This window comes from Anolis sagrei, chromosome 1 (assembly GCF_037176765.1).
Source record: "Anolis sagrei isolate rAnoSag1 chromosome 1, rAnoSag1.mat, whole genome shotgun sequence".
NCBI lineage: Eukaryota > Metazoa > Chordata > Lepidosauria > Squamata > Dactyloidae > Anolis > Anolis sagrei.
In genome coordinates this window covers 279,731,823-279,742,837 of record NC_090021.1, presented here as the reverse complement: position 1 = coordinate 279,742,837, position 11,015 = coordinate 279,731,823, and the positions used below count along the sequence as shown (strand labels likewise).

At 45.1% G+C, this 11,015-nt stretch overlaps 1 protein-coding gene across 4 annotated transcripts in view; it reads left to right on the top strand.

Annotated features, from left to right (window-relative positions):
* The first annotated feature begins 5,670 nt into the window (after positions 1-5,670).
* The window catches only part of PACSIN3 (protein kinase C and casein kinase substrate in neurons 3), a 41,506-nt gene continuing 36,161 nt past the window's right edge, over positions 5,671-11,015 (top strand). Inside the window, exon 1 of one of the 4 annotated variants that reach the window (XM_060763590.2) lies at positions 5,671-6,030. The gene's annotated coding sequence lies outside the window, so the exon portion shown is untranslated. Of the gene's footprint in view, positions 6,031-10,134; positions 10,470-11,015 lie in introns of those variants that run through there. The other 3 variants (XM_060763562.2, XM_060763580.2, XM_060763571.2) reach the window with 3 other exon arrangements.

The window sequence follows — 11,015 nt, the reverse complement described above, 5'->3', positions numbered from 1 at the left end:
ACATAAATTGAAAGGTTTAATGAAAGCACATACATTCAGAAGTAAATCCCAACAAGTTCCCTGGAACTTATTCTGAAATTCATGTTCATAAGATTGTAACCATAGAATCTAAAATATCAGAGCCAGAAGGGGCATCATAGGCTATTGAATCTAAATCCCCTGCACAATGCAGAATCTCCAGCTAAGTATCCCCTTCAGGAAGTTGTCCAGTGTCCTTTTGAAGACATCCAGAAAAGGAGAACCCACCTCCTCTCTAGGTTTCAATGCTAAACTGCTGTTACTGTCAAAATGTTCCTTTTAATATGCAATCAAAATTTACTTTTCAGTAACTTCACACCATTTGACCTGGTCCTATCCTTTAGGGCAGCAGAGAACAGGCCTGCCATTTCCCTCTGTGACAGCCCTTGAGGTCCCTAATTACTGCAGATCATGTCACTTCCCAGTCTTTTCTTCACCAAGATGAACAAGCTTGGCTCCTCTAACCTTTCTTTATATGTTTTGTTTTTCATTCCTCTTATCATCCTTTTCGACCTTCTCCGAACCTGTTCTTACAGTTGTCTGTATCCTTTTTAAAATGAGGTGCCCAGAGCTGAATGCAGTACTCCAGATGAGGCCTGACCAGCATAGAATATGGTGGGAGTATTACTTCCCTTGACTTGGAAATATCAAAGATGCAAGAATTAGTAAATTAGTAAAGAAATCTTGCTACCAGTATTTAAAAACTCTAAAATCAGGACAGTAAATAAAGAGCAACACTCAAAAAACAGGGGAATTCCAGATAAGAATCAATCAGGGCGAGCAAACACCTCCTAACAAAGGACCCCCCAGGCAGCAACAGCCAGGCTTTGAAGCTGCAAAGCCATTAAATGCTAATAAAGTTGGCTAATTGCAACATTCACACTTGCCTCAAGCAGACAAGAGTTCTTTCTCCCGCCCTGGACATTCCACAGATATATAAATCTCACTTGCCTAATTTCTAACAGATCTCACAACCTCTGAGGATGCCTGGCATAGATGTGGGCGAAACATCAGGAGAGAATGCTTCTGAAACTTGGCCATACAGCCTGGAAAACTCACAACAACCCCAAAATTAGTAGTTTCATAAAGATATAAGTTTTAATTGTAAAATGTAGTAAAAGAGCACAGCAACTAATGTATTTCATTCATTCATTTTTAAAGGTCTTCGCATAATGATATTACCCAAGCCCTCTGTAACTAACCTTGGAATGAGAGACCTCATAACCTCAGAGGATGCCTACCATAGATGTTGGCAAAATGTCAGGAGAGAATACTTCTGGAACATGGCCATACAGCCTGGTAAGCTCACAGCAACCCAGTTATTCTGGCCATGAAAGCCTTCAACAACACATAGAAGCCATTCAGTTGCTTCCCATATTGTGCCCCCTTTAATTATGTGGGTATTAAGAGAATAGATTCCTTCTGATTTGCACCATAGTATATAGATATGAATAGAAATTAACTGAAAGATAATTATATGGAGGTGAGGAGCATGGCACTCTTAGTTGGCAAAGGGATGTATAAGAACTTTCAAGCATTTTCCTTATACAATGTGTGCAGAGTGACTTTCACTTATCACTGAGCAGCCAGCTACTAGGCCTCACCCATTTCTGATTAGGAACAAAAGTATATAGAGTACAAACACCAGTAACTTTACATTTGGAAACAGGGGTCTTTTTTATTGTGGCATATGAAAAAATAAAATAAAAGCTGCATCTGTGCCATATGTAATAAGAAATAATCAAGACCGTAAGTGGTAGTGTAAGCAGAAGAAAAAGGTTGAACATGAAAATACTGCAATTAGTTTTAAAAATGTCAAGTGGTCATTAAACTAGTTCAAGGAAAGGAGAAAATGTCTCGCCAGTCTAGAAGGCCCAAATGGCTGTAAAGGGTTGGAAATGAAAATGTTCAGGATGTGTCAAAACATTCATAGGGCATTTTACAGTGTTGCTGTTGGTTTTAAGCCCCAAACTGAGGAAACCTGGGCCATTTAAGGGCAGAAGTCGTTTACTACACGTTTAAGATAGTTCTTTAAATATGGCAAAAGAAGTGGAGACGGAGGGGGTGGAAAAAGACATGTTGGCGACACCTGTGGTTACTCTTCAGCTACATATTTAATCCTTTGCTTTGGGACAACAACTTATTGGCTGATACCCATTGCCAGTGGAGAAGTCAACTGAGCTGCAGAAAAGGTGAGCTGGCTTCCAAAGAGGACAGTGCCAGCAGCTTCACTCTTGCCAGCCTAGTCACACCACTAAAGACAGCTTGAAATGACTCAGGAGCCTGGATGAATCACAGCTTTTTCCTTCTTTGGCAGGGAAAGAGTTGGCGAAGCTGAGCCAGTGCGTCTTGGCACTCTCCTGCCCATTGCAGGCGAGAGAGAAGCACTGGCCCACCCTGCTGCCTTGTTGCCTTATGAGCTCCAGCCCAAGAAAGAAGACCCTGCAGGACAGCGGCAGCCATTGCTAATCCCCTCCACTCTATTTATCTATCATAGTGTTTCTCAACCTAGGGGTTGGGAAACCTGGGGGGGGGGGTGTCACGAGGGGGTGTCAGAGGGGTTGCCAAAGACTATCAGAAAACACAGTATTTTCTGTTGGTCATGGGGTTCTGTGTGGGAAGTTTGGCCCAATTCTATCGTTGGTGAGGTTCAGAATGCTCTTTGATTTTAGATGAACTATAGATCCCATCAACTAGAATTCCCAAATGTCAAGTTTATTTTCCCCAAACTCCACCAGTGTTCACATGTGGGCATATTGAGTATTTGTGCCAAGTTTGGTCCTGATCCAGCATTGTTTGAGTCCACAGTGCTCTCTGGATGTAGGTGAACTACAACTCCAAAACTCAAGGTCAATACTAACCAAACCCCTCCAGTATTTTCTGTCGGTCAGAGAAGTTCTGTATGCCAAGTTTGATTCAAGTCCATAGTTAGTGGAGTTCAGAATGCTCTTTGACTGTATGTGAACTATAAACCCCAGCAACTATAATTCCCAAAGGACAAACAATCCTCCCCTCACCCCACCCCCACCCCCAACCCATCAGTATTCAAATTTGGCCATATCGAATATTTGTGCCAAATTTGGTCCAGTAAATGAAAATCCGTCCTGCATATTAGATTCATAACACTAGTAAAATTACAGTTATGAAGTAGCAACGGAAATAATTTTATGATTGGGCATCAGTACAACATGAGGAACTGTATTAAGGGGTCGTGGTATTAGGAAGGTTGAGAAGCACTGATTTATTGCATCAGAAGTGAATTGAGAATATGGTTATAATGCACACAAAAACCACAAACAAAGTTAAAAGCTTGACATTGTACTAAATTTTCTTTGACCAGAAGCTGGCCACTTCTCTCTGCCCTGATTTCAGCTGTTCAATTTATGAATTAGAGAATGTTATTTAAAAGTAGAAGTGTGATTAAATAGTATTATCTAAAGCACTATTTTTAAACTGCGGGTCTTGACCCCAAATGGGGGTCCCCCAATGCGAGGGTCATGAAAAAGGTTTCTGACCCATTTAAACAGAAATGCAGTGTTTACAGTGGACTCAGCAAATAATGCATCAGCTGTACTCAACAAAACAGCCTGTTTAGAAAGCCTTACAAATATGGCTCATGACTAGTATGCTTGTGTTTTTTTAATACTTGGGATCTTATACAAATTTCTCAAGCAGAAAGGAGTCACGAGTGGAAACAGTGTCAGAAGCCCCGATTTGAAGGGTGGGGGGTTATAAGGGGCTAAAAATCAACGGGGAAGGAGTGTGAGGTTCGTAAAATAGTTTTTGCAGTTCTGTGTTTAGTATGTGTACATTAATGTAGGTATGCGTTAGGTTGGTGAGTTTTAGTTTTGTAAGATGTAGTAGTAATAAATAATTGAAAATGAATAAATAATTGAAAATCCCACCACTTGTTTTCTCTTTCTAAGAGAAGGGAAGAGGGAGATGAAAATGACCAAAGGCTTGGAAGCCATGCCCTGTGAGGATGGGCTGAGGGAGCTGGGTATGTTTAGCTTGGGGGAAAAGAAGGCTGAGAAGGGACATGAAAGCCAGGTTCAAATAGTTGAAAGAATGTCACATTTTGAGGAGGAGACAAGCTTGTTTTCTGCTGCCCTGGAGACCAGGAAACAAGGGAGCAAGGGATTCAGATTCCAAGGGAAAAAGTTTCAGCCTAAACATTAGGAAGAATTGGGTTGTATTGTAGAAGGCTTTCATGGCTGGAACCTCAGAGGATGCCAGCAGCCATAGATGCAGGCGAAACATCAGGCGACGTTTCTGGATCATGGACATACTGCCTGAAAAACTTACAACAACCCAAGAACTGGATTGATGTGAGTTTCCTGGGCTGTATGGCCATGTTCCAGAAGCATTCCAGAAGCATTATCTCCTGACGTTTCACCTACATCTATGGCAGGCATCTTCAGAGGTTGTGAAGTCTGTTGGAAAATAAGAAAATTGGGTTTATATGTCTGTGGAATGTCCAGGGTGGGAGAAAGAACTCTTGTCTGTTTGAGGTAGGTGTGAATGTTGAAGCCATTGAAATCCACAAGCATGTGGACAATTTCAACAGAAAGGAAGAAACCATGAAAGTGAACAAAATCTGCCTACCGGTATTAAAAAAAACCCTCTAAAATCAGGACAGTAAATAAAGAACAACACTAAAAACAGGAATTCCACACAAGAAAACTCAGGACCAGCTAATCACCTCCCAACAAAGGATTCCCCACAGGCAGGAAGCAGTCAGGCTTTGAAGCTGCAAGGCCATTCAATGCTAAACAAGGTGGCCAGTTGTAACATTCACACCTACCTCAAACAGACAAGAGTTCTTTCTCCCACCCTGAACATTCCACAGATATATAAACCCCATTTTCCTATTCCTAGTTTTGAACAGACCTCACACCCTCCGAGGATGCCTTGTCATAGATGCAGGGCAAAATGTCAGGAAAGAATGCTTCTGGAACAGAAAACTCCCAACAACCCAGTGATTCCGGCCATGAAAGCCTTAGACCAGTGGTTCTCAACCTGTGTCCCCCCAGGTGTTTTGGCCTACAACTCCCAGAAATCCCAGCCAGTTTACCAGCTTGTTTTTTTGTTGTTGTTGTTTGTTTTTAATGCAATACAACTGTTTTGGTTCGCTTCTGACACGATAAATAAAATAACCAGTTGTTTGGATTTTTGGGAGTTGAAGGCCAAAACATCGGGGAACCCACAGGTTGAGCACCACTGCCTTGGACTATACATTTGGAAGAATTTCCTGAGCTGCCTCAGAACCTGGTGGGATCTGCCCTTCTAAGGGGTTGTAAACCGAGGCTGGATGGCCATCTGTCGGGAGTGATTGTGCTTTCCCCGCATGGGCTGGATGGCCCTTGTGGTCTTTCCCGGCTCTGCAATTCCGTGAGTTATGCCTTTAGGGAAGAGTGGAAACTTCCCTTGCCGACCAGTCGAGAGAGAGAGCCGAGTTCTGGCTCGCGCTGCCGTGGAAAGTCACGCACTCTTGCCACGCGCAGAGGCACTCTCGCGGTTTGCAAGGCTTCAGAGTGTCCAGCTCAGCCCCCGCTGGGCCGGGCCTCTGCTCATCCCCGGGCTAATTGGATCAGGCGCCGCTTCCCTCCTCCACTTCTTCCCTCCTGGAGAGTGGCAGAAGAAGACCCGGGCGCTCCTTTTGCGCCTCCTCCTCCTCCTGCTCTCCCAAGCCCCCCGGAGAGGCTCCAAGGGGTCTGCCTGACCCCGCCCACGGCTTGGGAAGGGGGCTGGCCCGGGCCTGACCCTCCCCGCCATTCCCCGGAGCTTGAAATACGGGGGAGGGGCGAGGGAGAGCGGGAGAGGGAGCCTGTGCTCCAGCCCGGAGAGCAAGAGAGGGAGGAGGCAAGGCGGGCGGGAGGCGGACTGAAGCGCTGGAGCCAGAGCCTCCCCGCCGGCCCCCACCCGCGGATAAAGAGGCAGCCCCTGGCTCCGGACGAGCCCCGGGGCTCTCCCTCTGCTGAGCGGGAGTCTCCACAGCAGCCTCCGAGAGAGGTAAGGGGCGCTTTCGTGGCGGAGTTGCGAGAGAAGAGGGAGAAGGGACTTGGTGAAGAAGTCGGATCCGAGTGCCCCCCCTTCCCTTTCCCTTTCCCCTTCCCTTCCCCTTGTGCCTTGGGCTCCCTTAGCAACCCACGAGGTTGCAGAGCAACAGTCCTGGCTCGCTTTGCCTTTGGGAAAGGCGAGAGGGCGATTGTCTTTCCTCGCTCAGGGCAGACAGCTGTTGCTGCTTAGAGGAGCTCTCTTTCTGCGCCTCCTTTGCTCCCTTCCAAGGGCTTTGGGCTCCTCCTGGGCTCTTCGGTCCCATTCCTCTGACGGGTTTTGTTTTTTATTTATTTTTAACCAAGGGCCCGAAGAGCCCAGGGGCCACCCAATGCCTCCTGGGAAACACCCCCCCCCCCGCCCATTTGGGCATGAGTTTCTCTCCCCCAAAGGACAGCGAGGCGCGCCCAATTGGGAGTTGTTCTTCTCGAGGAGTGAATCAGCAGCGTCCTGTAATGCCTTTTTCCTTCCTCCTTTATTTCCTCTTCCCCCTTCCCTAACTCTTCTCTTCTTGAAGTAGGGACCCCCCCCCCCCATCTCTCTCGGAGCAGCCTCTTTTGATTAGTGGGGAATGGGAGAGAGAGAGAGAGAAGGCCACAGAGCTCCTTTGTGAAGGCTCTGCGGTGAGCTTCCTCCCTTCTTTCCTTCTTCCCACATGGAAAAAAGTCAGGCCTCCAGTGGAGTTTGGCAGCTCCAGGAAGAGGCGATTTGGGGCCCTTCCAGAACCCATTTTCTTTAGTTCCAAGGGGCTACATTTTTGTATTGTCGAAGGCTTTCATGGCTGGAACCACTGGCTTACTGTGAGTTTTCAGGGTTGTATGGCCATGATCCAGAAGCATTCTCTCCTGGACGTTGGCAGGCATCCTCAAAGGTTGTGAGGTCTGTTGGAAACTAGGCAAGGGAGGTTTATATATCTGTGGAAGGTCCAGGGTGGGAGAAAAAACTCTTGTCTTTTGGAGTCAAGTGTGAATGTTGCAATTAATCACCATGATTAGCATTGCAAAGCCTTGCAGCTTCAAAGCCTGGCTGATTCTTGCCTAGGGGATCCTTTGTTGGGAGGTGTAAGCTGGCCCTGATTGTCAAAGGCAATTGCTGGCTTGCTGTGAGTTTTCCTGGCTGTATGGCCATGTTCCAGAAGCATTCTCTCCTGGACGTTTCGCCCACATCTATGGAAGGCATCCTCAGAGGTTGTGAGGTCTGTTGGAAACTAGGCAAGGGAGGTTTATATATCAGTGGAAGGTCCAGGGTGGGAGAAAGAACTCTTGTCTGCTTGAGTCAAGTGTGAATGTTGCTAGCCCTGATTGTCGAAGGCTTTCATGGCTGGAATCATTAGGTTGCTGTGCGTTTTTCGGACTGTATGGCTATGTTCCAGAACCATTCTCTCCTGATGTTTAACCCAGGCATTCTCAGAGTTGAGGGGTCTGCCTGCCATAGATGTGGGCAAAATGTCAGGAGAGAATGCTTCTGGAACATGGCCATACAGCCCGAAAAACGCACAGCAACCCACTGGCCCTGATTGCTTCAGAGTGTTGTTTTTATTTACTATCCTAATTTTAGAGTTTATGAATACTTTTTTTTTATGTTAGTGGGGATTTTTTTATCATGTCAGAAGCAACTTGAGAACATACTTCGAGTCGCTTCTGGTGTGAGAGAATTGTCCATCCATGGAGACGTTGCCCAGGGGACAGGCAGCGTTTCTGTAGATGGCCAATTCTCTCACACCAGATGTGTTACCATCCTTCTGGGAGGCTTCTCTCATGTCCCCGCAAGGTAGAACTGACAGATGGGAGCTCACCCCGTCTCGCGGATTTGAACCAGCAACCTTCAGGTCAGCAACCCAACCTTAAAGTCAGCAGTCCAATCGGCACAAGGGTTTAACCCATTGCACCACCGCAGCTCCCTGTTAGTAGAAATGATCATATAGAACCAGAGCATTGGAAGAGACGACAAGGGTCATCCAGCCCACCCTCCTACCATGCAGAAAAATACACACCCAGAAACTCATATCTAGACCAATTTACCCATAGAGGAGCAAAATCGCTTCTTTAAAAATAGAGGGGGTGGTTTGATTTGCCTACATAGGAAACTCCAAGCGCAATAGCATTTCAGATTGCCGCAAGCTTTGGAAGGATAGAGACAGACTGAAAGATGTGCTTGGCTCTCCTGATTTCTGGTTTGGCATGCTTTGGGAACTTGCATTTAGAGCCAAACTCTTTCATGGTCCTAAACCAGAAGAAGCTATCCTTGGGAAAAAAAGATATAGTGGAAAGATGGACAAAAGGGGAAAGGAGGAAGGAAAGAAAGATGTGTGTGTGGGGCGGGGGGTTGATTCCAAACTATACCTTGTACAGATGTGAATCCAGTGTAAACAGTCCTCTTTTTGGCATAAGGGAACGTGATGAAGAACCACACTATTGCGGTCTTGCTCTGACAGATCATGTTGACAGCAACTACCCCTTGTGATGCTAAGACTTGTGTTTCTGTAACTGCAGATATTGTAATTTGTAATTTATCTGTAGCATTCAGTTGAAGACTGAACTGTGAGCACATATTTCCTATGTGATTGTGTTAAAAAATATCTAGCTTTAGAAGTTTTGCGTTATTCTCGCCTGTGGAGGAAAGATGCTAATGTGCTGCCCTGGTATTCTTGCACAGGGGAACTTAATATTGATTTGGCCAAGGGAAAAGACCATCTGTGGTTTGTCCTTTCTTGGTCTCAGAAGAGGTCAGAAGCGCCTCAAAATAAATGTCAGAGGAGCTTTGCAAACTGTACATGCTGTGAACCAGTTTGACAGCTTTCTCTGCCAGCTAATTCTTTCCTTGCTTGTCGCACTTAACAAAATCTGTTTCGTTGAGGGGTTGGTCAGAGAGAGAAGGTTGAAGGCTCCAAGTCACTTCTTCATTTCTCATTCAAAGACAAATACCAAAGTCATACTAAAATCAATCAGAATCTATTAGAACATCTTTGGAAATGTCTGATGTTCTGGGGATTGTTAATACAAATCTCTCAGAGTATCACTTCCATCTTCTTAATTAAAAAGCATATGTTCATTTGATTAGATTGACTCAACATTCAGAGGATCTGGAACTGTGATACAGGGAGGTAAAATGAAAAATCCTGGTTGGAACTACCTGTTTCTAGGAGTCCTTCCACACAGCCCTATATCCCAAAATATCAAGGCAGAAAATCCCACAATATCTGCTTCGAGCAGGGTTATCTGAGTCCACACTGAGATAATGTGGGATTTTATGCCTTGATATTCTGGGATACAGGGCTGTGTAGAAGGGCCCTTGGTGTAAGCCGTCCCTGGAAGGTTCAGAAATTGAATTCTTCTGAGCCCTTTGCACAACTAGAAGAGATTTTTTCCTCCTAGTCTTTTAATGAATGACTGTTGAAGAAATATTTAACAGTGACTGTTATACAGCAGAAATCTTCCTCCTTTCAGTGTATATCTGGATCAGCCACCAGTTTGAGCCATACCTTATTTATTTATTTATTTTGGCAATAGCCTAAGTTCAAAAATGCATGACACCCACATGCTTCAGTATGTCAAGTCTTACAACAACTCAGACCACTAGCTGCTGCTTGTCATCCTTATATGTCGAAGCCTAGCCACTTTGAGGTGTAAACTGGCTTGGGTTATTTGGAGAGACATAGTTGTATCCATTATAAGCTCAGTATGCCACTTTGTAAAATGTAGAATATCTCTGCCTCTGTGCATCACACATAACTGCAATGCATAAGCAAAACAAATGTTTACTGGAAACAGCTTGGTTGGCTAGGAAAATGTACGTGAGCTAAGTTAACAGATTTCCCATTGATTGCACAGGGAGGTATGTGTTCTTCACTCTTTTGGATAACTGAAAGCAATGGGGGTACTAGAGGTTTCATTTAAATTTTATCCGGCCCAACACATGTTGGGTCAGATCACACTTTGGTCTTGTTTGTCTTGTGGGTCACATGTTGGTCTTGTGTTCTTTGTTGCAAAGTTCCAGAGCTACAGGAGCCAGTCCCTTCTGCCTCCCTTTTTATTTGCAGAGGCTACTAGTTTGACATGGACTTTCTAGTCTTGCTTTGTTGTTGGCTTTAGTGCTGAGTTGGCTGCTATGTTCTGGACTTCCAGAGAAGGCTTTATGAATTGGGAATCAGGAGACTGGTGGCCTGATTGCACCTGCTTTCTCTTCTCCCACGCAACTGCCTTAGAGCCATCAGCTGTGATGTGTGGGAAGCCTGAGAAGCAGAGAGCAGTATGACTGAGTAGCTGCACTGGTGCACTGCACAGGCGCCGGAGGGCAAGAAAGTGCCCAGTCTGGGCATCTGCTTTGGAATTTGGCGACCCCAAAGAGAGCTGTTTCTCTCTCAGTGGAGAGACCCACTTCTATTCACGAACAAGGTGAGACTACTGAATTTGTTAAGTGGGTGACTGACTGAAGCCTTGCTTAAAAATTAAGAAGTAGGCCAGGAGAAAAAGATTGCAAAGGTCTCCAATTGAGCTGAGTATACAACATCACCTCTGGAAAAAATCCCCTCCCCCTGCAATTAACTTCACCCTAAGATGCAGTACTTCCTTTTCAGATCCAGTATTATGTGCAATCTTGTCTTCTGTACTGACTAGAAGTTATTAAATTATGGGTAGACTAAGTTTACATTTTGACCACTTGCATGGCTGTATAGCCTATTGATCAGATCTGAGCTCTGGGTCTGATTGATTCAGATTTCCTGATGGCTTAGTTTCCTACAGATGTTGTTCTGCTGAAGAAAAGTGTTTCTGCCTGGGTCTCTGTTGAGGGCCACTAATATGGCCTCACCCTAATCTCAGAGGCAGGTTTGTTTCTTGGTGAGCTGCAGTAAATTAATATTTTGGCCAACAGTGTGAATACAAGTTGGGGAACATTTGTGAATAGCATTACTTAAATACTCCTCAAAAAAGGGATAGGAT